At 39.6% G+C, this 14,431-nt stretch overlaps 1 long non-coding RNA gene across 1 annotated transcript; it reads left to right on the top strand.

Moving 5' to 3' along the window:
• The first annotated feature begins 10,708 nt into the window (after window positions 1–10,708).
• LOC129473389 (uncharacterized) lies at window positions 10,709–13,906 on the top strand. Its single transcript, XR_008654246.2, has 3 exons — window positions 10,709–10,789; window positions 12,203–12,334; window positions 13,708–13,906. It is a non-coding gene; the product is annotated as an uncharacterized lncRNA (long non-coding RNA).
• Window positions 13,907–14,431: the final 525 nt, after the last annotated feature.

The raw sequence follows: 14,431 nt of genomic DNA, 5'->3' as shown, positions 1-14,431 counted from the left end.
TTTCTGTGGGGTCAGTGATGATATCCCCTTTATCATTTTTTATTGTGCCTATCTGATTCTTCTCTTTTCTTTTTTATTAGTCTGGCTAGTGGTCTATCTTTTTGTTAATTTTTTCAAAAAACCAGCTCTTGGATTCATTGATTTTTTGGAGGGTTTTTTGTGTGTCTGTCTCCTTCAATTATGTTCTGATCTTAGTTATTTTCTTGTCTTCCTTTAGCTTTTGGATTAGTTTGCTCTTGCCTCTCCAGCTCATTTAATTGCAATGTTAGGGTGTCAATTTGAGATCTTTCTAGCTTTCTGATGTCAGCATTTAGTGCCATAAATTTGCCTCTTAACACCGTGTTAGCTGTGTCCCAGAGATTCTGGTGCATTGTCTCCTTGTTCTCATTGGTTTCAAAGAACTTTGTTATTTCTGCCTGAATTTTATTATTTACCCAGGAGTCATTCAGGAGCAGGTTGTTCAATATCCATGTAATTGTGTGGTTTTGAATGAGTTTCTTAATCCTGAGTTCTAATTTGATTGCACTGTGGTCTGAGAGACTGTTGTGATTTCAGTTCTTTTGCATTTGCTGAGAAGTGTTTTACTTCCAATTATGTGGTTGATTTTAGAATTAGTGCCATGTGTCACTGAGAAGAATGTATACTCTGTTGGTTTGGGGTGGAGAATTCTGTAGATGTCTATTAGGTCCACTTTATTCAGAGCTGAGTTCAAGTCCTGAATATCCTTGTTAATTTTCTGTCTTGTTGATCTATCAGTATTGACAGTGGGGTGTTAAAGTCTGCTGCTATTATTGTGTGGGAGTCTAAGTCTCTTTGTAGGTCTCTAAGAACTTGCTTTATGAATCTGGGTGCTCCTGTTTTGGGTCATATATAGTTAGAGTAATTAGCTCTTCTTGTTGAATTGTTCCCTTTACCATTATGTAATGCCCCTTTGTCTTTTTGGATCTTTGTTGGTTTAAAGTCTGTTTTGTCAGAGACTAGAATTGCAACTCCTGCTTTATTTTTGCTTTCCATTTTCTTGGTAAATTTTCCTCCATCCCTTTATTTTGAGCCTATGTGTGTCTTTGCATGTGAGATGGGTCTCCTGAATACAGCACACCGATGGATCTTGACTCTATCCAATTTGCCAGTCCGTGTCTTTTAATTGGGGCATTTAGCCCATTTACATTTAAGGTTAATATTGTTATGTGTGAATTTGATCCTGTCATCATGATGCTAGCTGGTTATTTTGCACACTTTTTGTTGCAGTTTCTTCATAGTGTTATTGGTCTTGAAATTTTGCTGTGTTTTTGCAGTGGCTGGTACCAGTTTCTCCTTTCCATATTTAGTGCTTCTTTCAAGAGCAAGGCAGACCTGGTGGTAACAAAATCCCTCAGTATTTGCTTGTCTGGAAAGGATTTTATTTCTCCTTCACTTATGAAGCTTAGTTTGGCTGGATATGAAATTCTGGGTTGAAAATTCTTTTCTTTAAGAATGTTCCGTATTGGCCCCCAATCTCTTCTGGCTTGTAAAGTTTCTGCTGAGATGCCTGCTGTTAGTCTAATGGGTTTCCCTTTGTAGGTCACCTGGCCTTTCTCTCTGGCTGCCCTTAACATTTTTTCCTTCATTTTGACCTTGGAGAACCTGATGATCAAGTGTCTTGGGGTTGCTCTTCTCGAGGAATATCTTTGTGGTGTTCTCTGTATTTCCTGAATTTGCATGTTGGCCTGTGTTGTTAGCTTGGGGAAGTTCTGCTGGATAATATCCTGAAGTGTGTTTTCCAACTTGGTTCCATTCCCCTCATCTCCTTCAGGTACTCCAGTCAATCATAGGTTTGGTCTTTTTATAAAGTCCCATATTTCTTGAAGGCTTTATTTGTTCCTTTTCATTCTTTTTTCTCTAATCTTGTCTCCGTGCTTTATTTGAGCAAGGTGGCCTTCAAAGTCTGATATATTTTCTTCTGCTTGGTCGATTTGACTATTGACACTTGTGTATGCTTCATGAAGTTCTTGTGCTGTGTTTTTCAGCTCCATCAGGTCATTTATGTTCCTCTCTAAACTCGTTATTCTAGTTAGCACCTCCTCTAACCTTTTATCAAGGTTCTTAGCTTCTTTGCATTGGGTTAGAACATGTTCCTTTAGCTCAGCAGAATTTTTTACTACCCATCTTTTGAAACCTACTTCTGTCAAGTTATCCATTTCATCCTCATCCTGTTCTGCGCCCTTGCTGGAGAGGCGTTGCGATCATTTGGAGGAGAAGAGGCACTCGGGCCTTTGGGGTTTTCAGTGTTTTTCTGTTGTTGTTGATTCTTTCTCATCTTTGTGAGTTTGTCTAGTTTCAATCTTTGAGGCTGCTGACCCTTGGATGGGGTTTTTGTGGGGACTTATTTTTGTTGATGCTGTTGTTTTCTCTTTGTGTGTTTGTCTTTCAATGATCAGGTCCCCCGTCTGTAGGACTGCTGCGGTTTGCTGGGAGTTTACTTCAGGGTCCTATTCATCCAGTTCGCTCCCATGCCTGGAGATATCTCTCAAGGAGGCTGGAGAGCAGCAAAGATGGGTGCCTGCTCCTTCTTCTGGCATCTCTGACCTCGAGGGGCACGAACCTGATGCCAGAAGGATTGCTTGTGTATAGGGTGTCTGACAACCCCTGTTTGAGTGTCTCACCCAGTTGGGTGGCATGGGGAACAGGACCCATTTTAATGAAGCACTTTGTCCCTTGGTGGAAGGGGTGTGCTTCACTGGGGGGAAATCCACTCTTCTGGGCTGCCCGAATTCCTCAGAACTACCAGGAGGAAAGGCTAAGTCTGCTGGTCCACGGAGACTGTGGCCACTCCTCCCACTAGGGTCTCAGGCCCAGGGAGATCCGGGTTCTGTCCCTGAGCCTCTAGCTGGAGTTATTGGAGTTCCCGCAGGGAAGCCCCACCCAGTGAGGAAGGATGTGTCAGAGTCAGGCCTGAACAGATACTGTGGCCATAGTCTGCCACAGTCAGTGTGTTGGGCTATGGGGGACACCTCTCGGGGACCAAGCCATCCAGCCTCCCTGGCTCCAGCAGGGAAAAATTGCGGCCTGGAGCTATGGAGATGGATGCCGCCCTTCCCCTGCCCAGGGAGCTTAGCGTGTTAGGCAGTTATGAGTCCCAGCGCTGGCTGTTGTCCATCCGCCAAGGAGCTCAGGCAGCCATAGCTGTGGTGACGGTTTCCCCTCCCCCGGGAGCTTGGCAGGCTTAGGCATATTCCAGCTGAGAGGCTGTTGAGAATCTGTGCAGCTCCAAGGTTGAGACCCTAGGCCCTGGTGGCATGGGTTTGCGAGTGGGATCTTCCGATCCATGGGTTGCATGGTTCCATGGAGAAAGCATGGTTTCCCTGGCTAGGTAGCATGCTCACTCACTGCCTCCCTTGGCTGTGGGGTAGGGGCTCCCCTGCCTTGTGTGGCTCTGAAGTGGGCCACCGCACCACACTGCTCTTCCTTCCTCTCTGTGGATCACGTCAGCCACCTAGTCAGTTCTGACGAGAGAACCTGCATACCTTTGTTGCCAGTGACAGTGAAGGATTCCCACACTAATTATGGTTCTTTTCGATGGAAATCTCTGATCGCCACTGTTTCTAGTTGGTCATCTTGTCCTCGCTTCCCTCTTTATGTTTAAAAGTAGAAGCAATACCTGCTTGTGGGATTGTGATAAGGATTAAGGAGAATGTTCTGCAGTGCCTGGAACACAGTAGATGCTCAATAAATGATGATTCCTACCAGGAATCTACGAGCAGAGACATTGGGATTTATTCTCCATAGCAGCATCTCCAAAGGCTGGGTCCTATACCTTAGTTAAAGTCATGAAGATGCTAGGTTTAATACCTAGGTGATGGGTTGATAAGTGCAGCGAACCACCATGGCACACATTTACCTATGTAACAAACCTGCATATCCTACACATGTGTCCCATAAAATAAAATAATAAAATAAAATAAAAAAATAGTTATGAAGAGGCTCCCTTACCCAAGGATCCACATAGAGCCCAACAATTCCTTTTGCTTTTCTGTTATGTGTAGTGGTGCAGATTAATAAAATGAGACTATCCTTTATTGTGCTAAAGCCCTATCATTCAGTGTTTTTAGGAACAACTCTACAAGTCCATTTTGGCTTCTGCATGGAGAGAAGTATGCTCTGACCTTGTCCTGTAATAACGACGTCACAGATATTTCTGAGTATAATTTGTGGTTAAAAACCTAGTTTGAGTTTTCCTGTGATTTTCAAGAAAGCATATACACCATCTATCCCTGCACTTTCACTGGTTAGTATTTTAAACATTCCTAATCTGTTTTTACTGAAAATATACATATATATATATAAAACAGAAATGTAAGATAGGTTTGTTCTCCTACATCTAGTGACAGCCTTTCCTGCCCTGATTTGCTCCCGATTTTTGACAGTTGAGTTTATTTAAGAAGTGGAAGCACAACTATCAAGCTAGCATCTTGCATACATTATCTTGTAATAATTCACAATACAATAAACAGCTGTTAATGAAGAGTCTCAGAGCAGAGATATCTGATTTTATGATTTACTCTGTAAAACTAATTAGAAAAAGAAATCTTTATTGCCTCTTATAGTCATCTAGCCCCTTCACATTGATGTCTTCTGGCATCTTTTTTCTTCAAATTTTGTGAGTGATAGTGGTCTACATTAGCTCCTGCTCAAGACAGATTAGGACGTAAGTGAAGTTTCTCTTCAATCTCTGCAGCGATATATATGTATATATTTTGCCTGCTTCTTACATGTTAGGCCTTCCATGCACAGGAGTTCCAACACTGTTTGGCTGACTAGGCCCACCTGCTAGTTATCAGTTAAAGGAAATAATTTAAAGTTGCCAATGGCTTTACTATGCACTAAATAACTTCATTAATTTGAGCAAGTCACTTATGTCTTTCTTTATCTGTAAAATAATGACATTTGGCTAGATGACATACTATCAGTCTTTCATGGATTAGGATTCTATGGAAAACATGAAATTATGTCAAGAGCATGAGGGCTTTATTTTATTTATTTAATTTTTGTTTTTTTTTTTTTGAGATAGCGTTTCGCTTTTGTTGTGCAGGCTGGAGTGCAATGGCGTGATAACGGCTCACCGCAACCTCCGCCTCCCAGGTTCAAATGATTCTCCTGCCTCAGCCTTCCGAGTAGCTAGGATTACAGGCATGCGCCACTATGCCTGGATAATTTTGTATTTTTAGTAGATACAGGGTTTCTCCATGTTGGTCAGGCTGGTCTTGAACTCCCGACCTCAAGTGATCCACCTGCCTCGGCCTCCCAAAGTGCTGGGATTACAGACATGAGCCACCGCGCCCTGCCAGTATGAGGGCTTTAAAACATAAGGCTGGAAGGAAGTGATGCTGAGTTTAACTGAAAGAACTAATTTCGAATGATAGACTACACTGTAAACATTCACAAATGTTTGTGGAACACATACCATATGCATAGCACTGTGTTTTATAGCAGAACATAAAAAATGCAGCAGACACCATTCTTGTCCTTAAGGAGTTTTCAGTTCAGTCGCAGAGACATGTATACTATAATTTTATGTCATATAATTAAATTAAATTAATTAATATCATAATGGAAACACAATCAGTGTGATGGTTATTTGACGTCTGTATTACTCTGGCTTTTTTTTCTATAAATACCCGATACTGAGTAATTTATAAAGAAAAAAGTTATATTTTGGCTCATGGTTCGGCTGACAGTACGGGAAGCATGGTGCCAGCATCTGCTTCTGGTGAGGGGCTCAGGAAGCTTACAATCATGGTAGAAGGTGATGGGGGAGCAGGTGTGTCACATAATGAGAGCAGGAGCATGAGAGAAAGAAGGGGGAGGTCCCAGACACTTTTATTTGTTTAATTTTTAATTTAATTCAATTTTTGATTTTTTTTTTTTTTGAGTTGGAGTCTTGCTTTGTCTCCCAGGCTGGAGTGCAGTGGCGTGACCTCTGCTCACTGCAACCTCCACCTCCCAGGTTCAAGCAATTCTCTTGCTTCAGCCACCGCACCCAGCCCCTCAGACACTTTTAAACAACTAGATTTCATGTGAACTAACTAAGCGAAACTCACTCATCGCCAAGGGGATGGCACCAAGCCATTCATGAAGGATCTTCTCCCATGACTCAGTCACCTCCCACCAGGCTCCTTCTCCATCACTGGAAGTCACATTTCAACGTGAGACTGGAAGGGGACAAACATCCAAAACATATTAATGTCCATTTTAGTTTAGCTAGAGTTTGGTAGGTAATTATAGATGTTTACTGCATCAAAAATAGGATCTCTTTTAACAGCGAAGACAATACTTGACATAGTTGCTAGTATCCTCTTGGAGATTTAAGGTTTGTTTGTTGCAAGGAAAATACTGTTTCACATGTTCCCTAGAAACACATTAAAATCTAACAGGTTCTCCATTTTGAATTTCTGGGAAGCAAAGGAGCTGGACTCAAGATAAAAAGACACAGTTTAGGGGCTTAAAACAGCCATTTTATTTTGCCCACAATGTTGGATAGGTCAGGAATTTAGGAAGGAGTCACTGTGATCTCTGTTCTGCGTGGCTTCATCTGGAGTTGCAGATCAATTGGAGGCTCCACTTCTGTGATGGCTTCTTCACTCACATATTTGGCACCTCCGTATTCCTTGGTCATCTTTGTCCACATGGTGTCTCATTTTCCAAGGCCTCTCATTGTGATTTGGGCTTCTCATGGCAAGGCGTTCTCAAAGTAGTCTTCCTTTTCCCTGCTGGCTGGACTTTGAGAGATCAGGACAGAAGTACCCATTCACTTTAAGATTAGGCCCAGGAATGGGCCATGTCTGGTCAAAGCTGCCAGAGGGAATACTCCCCTTGATGAGAAGAGTGTGAAAAACTTGAGGCCATCTTTAATTTGCCACACACTCTTTGGGGCACATGGTGTGATATGAAATCCTAAAGTCTTGATTTTTTATTTATGTGATTTTTTTTATGAATAGGGAATAAATAAATGGCTAATCCAACCAGCTTTCTCAAAAGTAGACTACTGGGATTTTGAGGGAGACAATTATTTCTGTAGATAGGTGCTAAAAGTGGTAGGACATTTAGCATTCCTGGCCAGCACTCACTAAACACCATTTTGCCTTACCTTGTTATAAGACGATACAAAAACATGATCTAAAACATTTCAAAACTACCCCTGGAGGAGCGGGCAGTGCTTCTCCCAGGCGAAAACCACCAGTTTAATGTCTTAAAATGGCAGATTTCATAGTGAGGTGCTGATGAGGTTACTGTTTGGCCAGTTTGGACATAGATAATAATAAAATGATTTGTTTCTGCTCCATTCCATTCTAGACAACTCAGACTTCTTACTGACAGCATCTATGTCCTCTGTGTTTCTATCATTGCAAAATGTTGCAAAGCTATAAATGCATATATTATGCATCCCGTCCACAAGTGGGATATAATGTTGTGTTAGTCATCAATAAAAATACTTCATACTACTTTCAAAAAGAGAAATATATTCATTTTATAAAGCATTAGAAGACACACACATACCTTGAACCACACAATTCAGATGTGACCACTATTGATATTTTGATGGGTATCATCATGATTATTAGTATGTGTAGCTATATGAAAAGATTTCATATATCTAATAGATTATATACAGTACTTTGTATTACTCTCTATATAGTACTGTATATAGTGCTTTTCGGTAATACACTTTTGATAATTCTTAAATCTGGGAAAGCAATATAAAACATTAATTAAATAATGTGTTAAATATAGCCAAAGGGTAAAGTTCTACTATGCAGGGGGATGTCAGCTGGAGTTACTGAGGAAGGAGGCTTAATCAGGAGCCTGAAGAAAGAGTAGAATTAAAATTGACAAGGTTCTGATCAGTTATTCCATGATCAGAATCAGCATAATATAATTGGAAGACAGTCTAGTTTGTACCTGTGTTATTTTTCTCTAACTTTGGTAAACATGTTATTGTTTCTTTAAAATTAGGTTTTACTGTACAAAGCTTTGAATTTGAAAATGGTAATGTTTTTAAGAGCTACAGGGAAATTTGAAGCAGGCGTTTGTTTTTTAAAACACTCTCTTAAAGATGTCATTAAAATTTGCATAGTGTTCTAAAGAAACCAACAGCTGGATTCGGTGACAGCTGTGATATATTGATCCTGCATGGAATGATGGGGTGGGGATTTTCAGAAGTTGGTGAGTGATAAAATAATGAAAGACACCCTCTAAAGAGCACCCATAATTCACAGTAAGATCAAATCCAGAAATTATATTTCTTACCCAAAGTGAAAGGAATGAGAAAAAGCCTTCTCTTTACTACTCTCAATTTACTGTTACCATGATAAAGGTTAGATAGTCATCACCAACTGCCTTAGCAATAAATATTAATATTCTAAACAATATTAACAGATTTACTACTTTTACTCGTTATATCAATAACCAAAATTACTAATATATGAATGAAACAATTAAAAACAGTGTAAGTTACTTGAGGTAAAGGCAGAAACTTAATTTTATTCTCTACTCTTTCCTAGCACTCAAAAGTAACTAGTATTTGGTAACTTTGAATGACTGAGGGAATGAATGAAAAAGTCTCCACAATAAGAACTATACTTTCTTATGAAAAATGGTGAGAGAAATAAATGGCATGAGCAAAAAGAAGGAATTACTTCCATAGCCAAGTATGATTTTTGCCTATAAAAACTGGCCTGTAAAATGCCTTTTTTATACAATTACAACTCGATTGAGTGTAATCTACCCAACAGCAAATCCAGAAAATCTTTATTTAAACAAAATGACCTTGAGGTTGTTGCCTGCATCTGTCTAGCAAATTAGCTATAACTAGTGTAGCTAACACTGATGTGAGGCAAGATATTAAAACCAACTAAAGGATTATTTTGTTATAATTTAAGAGGGTGGGATTGTTATTAAAATTCTTAAAACTGTATAAAGAAAAATAGACTGATGAATGAAGAAACAATACATTATTTTAAACAGTAACTAGTATAGGGTAAATTACATAATAGGCACTATGTAAACATTTGTTGTTATTGATTGAATGAATGGTCAGTTCGTATTATATTATAATGAAAATGACATAACCTGAAAGAGGCTACTGAAGGTGGTTTCTAAAGGAAGTAAGTATATTAAATAGTATTTTAAGTTCTTATAACCTTTCATTAAACAATAAACATCATAAAATATAGGATAGAATCATAATGATACACAGACCAACACATTCTGGCCAAATAAAAATAACATTATCTTGGTTAATTGATAATTCAAATACCTCACTTGAGAAAGTTAGCATTGCAAGTAATGTTGTTATTGTACGTGGTAGGAATCATGGAAAGAACCACTATTAGGCACCATAATTATTTTTAAATTTCACTGGTCAGAAGAAGCAGTTGAGGTACCTATTAAACGTTAAATTTCTTGGCCTCAACACTGAGTGATTCTGATTCAGCAAGTCCAGGTGTGTTTCCTGAATCTGCATTTGTAACATGCATTTCAGGTGATTTCTAAGCCAGTCATCTGCAATCCGTATTTTGTAAAACAGCTCTTGGGATTCCTGCTATTGTGCTCCCACTCATGAGATTCAATCCATGAGTAATTAATGGACCTGAAGTTTTGTAATTTTGGGGTGGCATTCTTTCAGGGCCTGCCTTCCAACTGGATCAAATTCTTCTAAAGTCTGCTGTCTCTAAAATAACTACCTTCGCTCACTGAAGACATAATGTTCACAGTAAGACTGGTCTAAAAATTCCATTGTTGTGTCATCTTTATTGGGTTTTAATAACTGTGTTATACAAGCCTTTCTTCCCTTCCATACTATGAAACAGATTAAGTAGCATTAGAATCAGCTGCATTAAAAATTGGGTAAATGCTGTAGACTGAATGAGTATGCCCTTGCAAAATTATTATGTTGAATTACTAACTCCCAATGTGATGGTATTAGGAGGTGGGGCATTTGGTAAGTAATTAGGTTATGAGAGCAAAGCCCTTATGAATGGAATTCATGCCCTTGGAGACTCCAGAGAGTGTGCTTTTCCTCCCAAAACTATCTGTAAAGACACAGGGAAAAGATGGTTGTCTAGGAACCCGGAAGTGGGCCCTCACCAGACACCAAATCTGTCATTGCCTCGATTGTGGGTTTCTCAGCCCCCAGAACTGTGGGAAATAAATTTGTGCTGTTTATAAGCCACTCAGTCTGTGGTATTCTGTTATAGCAGCCAAACAAATAAAACAAGAAAATACTCCCCCCACCAAGAAACCATATGGATCTGGTGCTTTTTCTAAGGGGGGAGGGCTAGCTCTTTGAGCAATTCCTCTATTTCTTTTACGTGTATTGGAACTCCGATATTTTATCACTTCTAGAGTAAATTTTAATTTTTGGAAAATTATACATTTCGTCCATGTTTTCAAATGTTTTTGTTTGTGTAGGGTTGCATAAACTAGTTCTATGTGCTTTAAATATCTTCCATATTGATGGATATTTCTGCTTCTTTCTTATTTTGTGTGTGACTGATTTTTCACTTCCCCCACTTCAGTTAGCTTGTAAGTGAGCCATGGAGAAAATGGCAACAAATACTTTAAAGAAGATAATTTTTAAAATGAGAATAACAATTTAATTTCTTTAGAAGATGAGAAAGGTACACACTAGCATACATATATAAATACAAATAATATCTGTCATTTTCTCTTCCAGTTTATCTTGTAGTGTCCTTGATGAATGAGAACAGTAGCGTTCTAGCGGATTTACCCCTTATTTATATGGAAGTATAAGGTAAAAATAATACGATTCTATTTTAGTATAGGTTGGTACAAAAGTAATTGCGGCTTTACCATTAATGGCAAAAACCAAAATTACTTTTGCACCAAGCTAATAATAGTATATGATGACTATTGATTGTTTAATTTTTGACATCGATGTGTCAATGTTGATTACATTTTGAACACCTATCAGTTTATATGTATATGTGTGTGTGTGTGTGTATATATATATCACCATGAATTTTATTAGGTTACATGTTTTCAAAGGGTAAAATGCTTACAGATTGATAAAATTCTTTTAACTAGCTGATTGAGAACTGAGATCAGAAAATATTGCAGAATGAGATAGAAAGAAAGTCAGCTGCGTTCAATGCATGTGAGTGTCAGATGGTCATTTGTCCTTGCTGAATCCTCTCTACATTTTTTATTTGATTGTTATTAGTCAAAATTATGTTGGCTAAGCTGAAAAGTAGGAGAAATAATTGTAATATTAAGTGTCTTAATTATATTGGTTAATATTAGTCACATTTTACTTCTTTCTTTATGAGACAGGGTCTTGTCACTTAGTCACTCAGGCTGGAGTGCAGTGGCACCATCATGGCTCACTGCAGCCTCAACCACACTGGCTCAAGCAATCCTCCCACCTCAGCCTCCCACATAGACATGCACAATGCCAATGCCTGGCTAATTTTTTTTTTTTTTTTGAGATGGAGTCTCGCTCTGTCGTCCAGGCTGGAGTGCAGTGGCGCAATCTCAACTCACTGCAAGCTCTGCCTCTCCTGTTCACGCCATTCTCCTGCCTCAGCCTCCTGAGTAGCTGGGACTACAGGCACCAGCCAGCACGCCAGGCTATTTTTTTTTTTTTTTTTTTTTTGTATTTTTAGTAGAGGGGGGTTTCACTGTGTTAGCCAGGATGGTCTCGATGTGCTAACCTCGTGATCCTCCTGTCTCGGACTCCCAAAGTGCTGAGATTACAGGTGTGGCCAGACTAATTTTTAACTTTTTTTTTTTTTGGATAGATGAGTTACTCATTTTATTCTAATAGATATGGTTCTGCTAATCTCATGGGCATACAAGCTTGTAGAAGGACGATGCTTAAGCTTTGGTCTTTTTTGTGTATAAAAGTAAAATTTTCTTTTCTACAAAGCTCATTTGTAGCACTACAGAGGTTGTTTCCTACCTGTAGGTAAGTGATAGATGGAAGGCAGAATTCTAATAACATTTTCAGCACATGTTGACACCTGTAGTCTTTTCTTTCCCTTGAGGGGGTGGGGTGGTGGTAGCTCTAGTTATGTCCAGAATTGTGATGAAAATGCTGTCACAGTTGGCACAAGGTGCCCTGCTAGTGCACAATACCTAATGGATAATGATGGGACATATTCACACCTTGAAAATGAGGTGGTGAATTTTTTGAATTTTCTTATAGAGCTCAGCGCAATGAGAGTCCCCATGGAGATACACGGGTTCAAGATCTGTCCCAGCAATAGCAGGCGACGACAGAGGGCTCTGTTTCAATATGTTTTGTACAGGAAATCACAGCTTTGGTGTGCTGAAGCTGGTAAGTTTTCATTAGGTATACACTAGTGGTGTTACAGATTTGTAGAATCTGTCACTCTGAAAGTATTCTGAGAGCCAGAGAATGACTCTTATTCCAGATGACATTGGCATCCCCTGGCACTGATAATTAAATGCATGAAGTGAGAACTTCTGTAAAAACAATAAAACAAACAAATATAACTTTGAGGGCACACAAGAAGGTGGTGCTTTTCAGGTTGAGAATGGAATGAAAGCTTTCAATCTAATTTATAGTCACTGTCACATGACTACACAAATTATAGACAGACAGGTAAAATCAGTATTTGGAGTGGATTTAATCCCATTCAAATTCTTTAATAATTGCAGATTAAAAAAAAACACCTACTAGACAATTGAAATTGGGTTTCAGATTGGCATCTAAGGGCTGTTGTTCTCCTGCAAGAAAAGGTGGAATTGTAAGTCAATTAGTACTCTAGTGAGAATCTATATTGGAGAACCTTATTAAAAGTGACCCTGATTGTGTAGTTTTAGGTTTCTCCAGGAAGACTGTGAGGTGTATTATAATATATGGTAGACCTTGTCCAATATCATTTATGAAAAATGCAGGTAACCCCATTGGTTTGGAGGTTTACATTTTCTCACTTGGGCACCCAAAGGGCAATTCATCTGCATGGAGTAAGATGAGGGCAGTTGGGACTAGTCCATCTGCCCAGTTCCGCCCGTAGTCATCTGGCTTAGGTCAGAGATCCATGGCAATTAAACCCTTCCTCCGCTTACTCAGTGAGTCACCGCTTGGCTGAATAGACACAGCCACCTCCTGAGGTCCTGCTGGCTCTAAAGATCTGGTCCCCATGCATTGAGAAAAAGGACAGGGTCAGCAAAAGAGGCTCACTTTGGGTCATACTAACCTGGGATCCTAGGAGATGGACACTGGACTTTTTAAAAATAATAATTTCATTTCTAATCCTTTCCTCATGCATTTTTTTTTTCTTCTTCTCTAATTTGCCCCAGTTCCTTTCATGATTCTCGAAACAGCTGTTTTCCCGAACCCCTTATAGGGTAAGCCTAACTATCACAGGCCATGTCTCTGTGGTTTAGGGATGGTACATCACTCTTTGAAACTGTTTTCAGGTATTTTGCCAGCAGAATTTCCGCCCCTAAATAGGATATTTCATGGAGCCTTATGAAAAGCCTGCTTTACTATCATGTTGTGAGGCTGTGGGTTTATAGCACTCCTAAATATTTAGCTAGACCATGAAAATGTAGTCAATTAAGAAAAGTGTGATGTGTTTTAATGACCAGGTGGATTCAATTATTCAGCTTCAATTTCCTTTCTCTAGGATGTAAGTAGGTTTTAAAACATTTAACTTGGTAAATTAACTCCTTAATTTAAAGGAACTGGTCCTCTGAAGACAGTGTCTGCAATGAAGCTGAGTCCTCTCTCTCTCCCAGGCCGTAGTGTCTACCTCTAATTTATTCCTGATGAATGACAGCAAGTTCACAGACTCAGGTACTTTTTCCTTCTTTCATTTCTCAAAGCTGCCTTCTCTTTGTGTTTGTCTTAAGGTTCTGTTTGGGCATGCAATGGAGGCCTTTAAGGGTTTCACCTTAAGATCCTGGGATGGGAGCCTTTGATTTGAGTTCCTGCTGAGGATCACCCAGGAGTCAGCAGTCCTGCTGTGAGCAGCATCATTCAGTGGAGGCTGGGTGCATCTTGGCCTCTGGCAGTACCATGGGGATAGCTTAGGCAAGTGTGTCTGCTCAGAGACACACCTTGAAGCTCTATGGTGGCTTGCAACTCCGGAGTTCACTTTTTGGCTTTAGAAAAGTGCTCTGAGGCTCATGCCTGTAATCCCAGCACTTTGGAAGGCCGAGGCGGGCAGATCACCTGAGTTCAGGAGTGTGAGACCAGCCTTGCCACCTTGGTGAAACCCTGTCTCCACTAAAAAGACAAAAAAATTAGCCGGGCATGGTGATATGTGCCTGTAATCCCAGCTACTCGGAAGGCTGAGGCAAGAGAATTGCTTGAACCAAGGAGGGAGAGTAAGACTCTGTCTCAAAAAAAAAAAAAAAAAAAAAAAAGAAAAAGAAAGAAAAGAAAAGTGCTCTGAGATTTCAC

This window comes from Symphalangus syndactylus, chromosome 23 (genome assembly GCF_028878055.3).
Source record: "Symphalangus syndactylus isolate Jambi chromosome 23, NHGRI_mSymSyn1-v2.1_pri, whole genome shotgun sequence".
Lineage (NCBI taxonomy): Eukaryota > Metazoa > Chordata > Mammalia > Primates > Hylobatidae > Symphalangus > Symphalangus syndactylus.
This window is presented reverse-complemented; position numbering and strand designations above follow the sequence as displayed.